This window comes from Gavialis gangeticus, unplaced genomic scaffold, assembly GCF_001723915.1.
Source record: "Gavialis gangeticus isolate Ggan-Ray unplaced genomic scaffold, GavGan_comp1, whole genome shotgun sequence".
Lineage (NCBI taxonomy): Eukaryota > Metazoa > Chordata > Crocodylia > Gavialidae > Gavialis > Gavialis gangeticus.
This window is the reverse complement of record NW_017729014.1, coordinates 14,694,652-14,700,040: the sequence shown is the minus strand read 5'-3', so window position 1 is coordinate 14,700,040 and position 5,389 is coordinate 14,694,652. Positions and strand designations below refer to the sequence as shown.

The 5,389-nt window shown below is 42.7% G+C and overlaps 1 protein-coding gene across 3 annotated transcripts in view; it reads left to right on the top strand.

Annotated features, from left to right (window-relative positions):
* The window catches only part of CUNH1orf159 (chromosome unknown C1orf159 homolog), a 42,365-nt gene that overhangs the window by 15,816 nt on the left and 21,160 nt on the right, over nucleotides 1–5,389 (top strand). For 2 of the 3 annotated variants that reach the window (XM_019511811.1, XM_019511809.1), the window contains exons 1-2: nucleotides 253–316; nucleotides 963–1,070. The gene's annotated coding sequence lies outside the window, so the exon portion shown is untranslated. Of the gene's footprint in view, nucleotides 1–252; nucleotides 317–962; nucleotides 1,071–5,389 lie in introns of those variants that run through there. The other variant, XM_019511810.1, reaches the window with a different exon arrangement.

Sequence of the window (5,389 nt, the reverse complement as noted above, 5' to 3'; positions counted from 1 at the left end):
GGCCGCCCGCTGCGCACAGCCTCCTGGGACGCGTAGTTCCCGCCTCGCGGCGGCGCGGGCACAACACGGGGCGCGGGAACTGCATTTCCCGGCAGGCCCCGCGCGCGGCGGGGGCCTCCAGCCGAGGGGGGGGTTACCTGCGGGGAGGAGAGCGCAGGTGTGGGGCTGCCGCAGCGGCCGCCGGGAGTTGTAGTGCGGCAGGCCCTGAGCGCCGCGGCCGCAGGGCGGGGGCGGACTACACGTCCCAGGGAGGCGCGGGGCCGCGGGAGGGCGGGGTGGCCGAGCGGGAACCTGCTGCCGGCGTCTCCGCGCCCAGGTGAGGCGGGGGCGGCACTCGAGGCCCAGCGGCCCTGGGGGCAACACCTCGGCCTCATGGGGGTCGGGGAGACCCCCCGCTTGCGCTCTTTCTCCTCCTCACACCCCCAAACCCAGTGACACTCGTGAGCTGGGAAGAGGAAGGGGCGCAAGGGCCCGTTTCTAGAAGGAGGCCTGGCAATGTCCAGAAAGCGCCTTGACCTCATCTGACCCCATCAGCCTTTCCTGCCTAAATGCAGGGGGAGGGGGATGGACCCGATGATCTCGTAAAGCCACTTCCAGCCGTGAACAACTGCAAATCTGTGACCTGTCCCGACCTGCCCTGGCCCCCCGGGGCTGCAGGTTAAACACCTTTGTGTCTAGAAGTTTTTTTTAGGAAACCTTGCCGGTGTCAACGTCGTTCAGCCACGTCCTGTCGTAGAAACTAAACCAAATTTAGGGGTAACATCAGCATCCGTGTCTGCGATGGGCGCGTTTCAGCCTTGCCAGCCTCGTGTTGGGAGCGTGGCTTAAAGTGGGCCCAGCTCCCGCCGCCTCATGGGCGTGTTAAGGAGAGCTGGAAAAACAAGTCTGCCTCGAAGCATTCATTTTTAAGGGACTGTGCTACGCTCGGCTCAGATGCTCATTTCTGTTCTTTTACCGTGTAGGTTTCTGGCTAAGTATTTGCGGTGCGAATGAAAAATTGGCAGCGACCTGTGGAATTCTGTATAAAAAGGGAAGATGCCAGACTTGAGTGTGGGCCTCTGAAAAAGATGGTAAGTGAGAGTTGTTTGGCATTTCTAAATCTGTGGCTTATAAAGCTGGGGACAAATGTATTGTTTGTGCGGTCTCCTGAGAGTGATGAGCGACTCAGTCGCTTCTGAATGGAGAGTGCACTTGGCAGTAGAGCGAAGATAATAAAAATTCACATTTGGATCTAATAACCAGACACGAAAGCCACCTGAAATGGATGCACCAAGTTTCTCTCTGCTTTCTTTTCTCTTTGGCCTAGACCTGGCCAATAAAATAAGAGCATATGCCTACGCTGTTTCTTCATAATTCTGTAAACCGAATAGATGCTGAAAGCACACGTATACTAACACAGCTGATTGTTCTTAGCTATGAAATCTTTTAATTAGCTCTTTGTTTCCTACAGCGTGCTCTTGTTGGAGTAAAGAGTTAATTTTTTTGCTCGTCTGGTCATTTGATTTTAAAAGAAACAAAGGTACAGGCAATGAACGTATAGCTTTAGTAAAAACTTGAAACTTTTCAATGCTTTACTGTACTCAAGATCAGGACTAAGCATGTGTTTAGTATTTTGATATTCGTTGTTTTTATTTTATGTCTGTTTATAAATATATGTTACTGTCTAAACCATAAATAGTCTTCTTTGGGGCTCTTAACTTCTTAAACTGAAAGTGGAAGTCCTGAAAAATGTACAGCATATTCAACATGGAGCTCTTTTGTTTGTGTTCTTGGCTTTGAGTTTGTGTTTTGTCTAATTGTTTTGTGATTCCTCCCCCCACTACATCCTGACCAAACTATATCCCCATCTGTTTAAATTTCAAATTCTAAATTTTTTTTTTCCTTTGGACTGAGATTTTGTGTGCAGTGTCCCAGAAAGGAGGCTTTTAAGGGTCATACAGTCTTTCCTTCTAAAGTCAGAACGACTACTTAAAAGTGTTTTCTAAGGTGATGGTAACAAAGCTGTTACTATTTCATGACTAGGAGCCTGTGCAAAATGAGTTAAGTGGTCTCATTTATTTCCTAGTGAATTAGTGTCTGCAGCACAAAACCACTGTCATAATTGTGACCAGGTTCTTTAGAATATACTATATTAACTCTTTCTCTAACCATGCTAAAGGAGGGGTGTGGGGAAGATCCATGCACTAGCAGCAAAACTTCAGGAAACTTGCATATGTTATGCCCAAATTTATACAAATAATAAATTTGAGTCTCTTGTTCTGTCTGACACCTTTCATTAACATTACATGTCCTTATACTGGGTACTGGTATCACTCAATTGTCTGAATGTTCTTAGGGTACAAACTTCAAATTACTTTTGGTTTTCTCTAACCCCAAGTCCAGTGCTGCAAAACTTTTCTTAGTATAAAGTTTACAAGAAATAAGCTGGTGCCTTGAGCTCTAGTTTGGAAGTGGAGGGGCATAGAACATTACAAATGATATTTGGTCTTAAAAACAGTTATTGGTGTTTGGTCTCATTTTTTTATAGGCAAATATTGGTTCAAACAAAATAAAATGCTGCCTTTTGTATTTTTTTAAGGGAAGAAAGATCAAATCACACTGACAATTCAGAGGCAGATAATCTCATGTTCTATTTCTGCAGGAACAGCTGCAGGGCAGATGTTCTAGTTCAGTGCAATCCGCAGCAGCTGTGAACAAGTATTTGTCCATAAATGCAATGGTCTTGTTGATTAGTAGCCTAATGTATTTCAGGAATGGAAATATAAGAGATGTAGAGCCTATCCCGAAAAGCTATTTGTGTCCCACAAGAATAAGCATCAGTCATTCTGAAAGTAGCTAGTTAGGCTAACGTTTTCTTCTGCAGAGGGAATTCGATTTTTCATTCCTGAAAGATAAATATGTTTTAGATGACAAGAAAATACCTGTTCAAATAAATAGATTTCTCCTCTGCTTCTCCCCAATATTTAACTTTTATTATACTAATGAAGGAAGTATTGACGGGTGCTCATATACAGTGCCAAAATAATGAAAATTGATCTTCACCTGGCTATAGCAACCAAGGACATTTTCTCAATGGAGGTCTAGTTCAACATAAAAGCAATATTTTGTCTTTTGGGGATGAGATGTAAAAAATGATTGATAGATAAAGCAACTTCTCTTGGTGTATTTTGTGGGTCTCAGAAAATGTTAAAAATATATGCACTGTTATCAAATGATTTAAAGCTTTAGATCTGACTTCCTGGGCTGGATTGATTTGAAAAAACATAAAAAAATAGTGTTGGTTCCCCTGTGCTCATTCACAGCAGCTAAAATTTGGCCAAAAGTGCTCTAACAGAACATTGATGTGTGTGCCCTTTGTAAGTAGCTTTGTGCTGGGTATATCCAGAGAGGTGGTGGAATCTCCATCCTTGGAGGTTTTTAAGACCTAGCTAGACAAAAACTTGGCTGGTATGACCAGGTTGGGGATGGTCCTGTTTTGAGCTGGGGGTTGGACTAGATATGACCTCCTAAGGTCCCTTCCAACCCTCATTTTCTATTATTCTAGCTACAGACCAGGTGTTCAGAAACCAGAAACAGGTCTACTACCATCTGAAAACTCTAGCTGGGGTGCTTCCTTTAAACCCATAAAGAATCTGGGGTTTTTTTGTTCTTGATAGGTGTTTGGATAACGTGACAAACTTTCTCTCTAATCTGATGTTTTTGAATCCTATTTGTCATTTCCACTATGAATCGCAAGCCCAGTGGCTTTTAAAATTGTAGGTATGTAAACAATACCAAAGATATTTTTTTTCAATTAGAATATATTCGATGAAGATGTGTAACTCTACAACATTTATCCTTTATGCAGGGCTCATGCAAGGTAATCTTCATTATTCCACTATTTTGCTAGAGGGGCTTGGCCATCTTACCTAACCACCATATGCATCTCATCCACACTATCAGTCTATTTTCACTTTGGTTTTTTTGTACAGCTGCTGAATTTGTAGTTGAATTGTAGCAGAAGGACATTTAAAGCACATCTTTGTGGAATCCTATCCTGTGAGCAAAGATGAACCCACAACACGGAGCAAATTTGTTCTTTCTATGGTGATAACCCTACACAGATTTTTATGGCCAGAGTGGGTGTGTGTGAGTGGGAGTGTGTGTTCCCTGCTTTACAATTATGTAAATTGCAGCATGGATCAACTCTGTGTCTTGCACAAGTAGCTGGGAGAACCAGAACTATAATTTAGGTCCTATGCTCTAATCTCAAAACAGTCTGTCTCCTTCAGTTATCTGAGAAGAATGCTGAAAATGCAGTTTTGAATAAAACTTACAGTAAAGACTTTCTGACACCCAACAAGCTCCTAAATAACTCGTTGACCAGCAATTTGGTAACCTAACTATGGGTTATACATTTGTTCCCTTCCTGCTTTTAAGCTACTTCTCAAAATCTGAATCTTCCTCTTTCTTTCATAACCACTTTTATTTCTGAACTCTCTCCCCCAAAATCTTAAGAGCCCATTGTCTAAGTTAAGATAACTGCAAATTCTCTCTTCCCAGTGCAGGATATTCAATAACATTTTGTAATAGGAAGGCCAAGTGTGGCAGAGTTAATCCAGTCACTCTTGAGGCTCATTAATTCTCTGTAAGTGTCTCATTCTGGAGAACCATTTCATTCATGGTAGAAATGTACCACTTATATCCTCCAATTGCTATAATCTACCTCACCAATAGCGAGACTAATCAGGTGCTGAGCCTTCTTCTGCAGTCTTCAATTATCAATGTCACCTAGTGCCAAGGGCATAATGAACTTGAACTCACTGACTGCTTATCATTTGGCAGTAGTGTCATTTTATTCATGTGTACAAATTTTAAAGTTGAGTTGAGGAAATCATGCAAAGTGTCAGACTGACACGACCAAAGACTTGACATCACTTGATTAAGCACAGTAATAGGTAGTGAAGCAGTGCAAGCTTTTCCCACACAGCTCTGCCAAAGTGCCTAATTCAGCCCTCATTGAAGGGACCACATCTAGGAGTAAAACAGTATTTCTTTCCCTGTCCTTCAGTTCTTGCTCTTTAGGCTTGATAGAGCCTCTGGGGAGGAGGGTGCAAATTGAAGGCTGCTAATGTGAAGTGGATGCTGCTTTCCCACAAAACTGAACTAGTCCAATTTTTGGACTTAAGGGATCACATGCACATGCCGGCATCTATAAAAGTTAATACATAAACGTTTTGTTTTCCTCCGAGTTACCTGAAGTCAAAGTTGTTTAGCACAGTTTAGCTTTCTTATACTTGGTCAGGGGCTACATTTACATGACTCATGCTAATTTAGTAATGTTGTGAGTTATTTAAAAGTCACCCATTGGACACTTTTATAAAACAGGTTTTTTAATACAAGTTTTGGT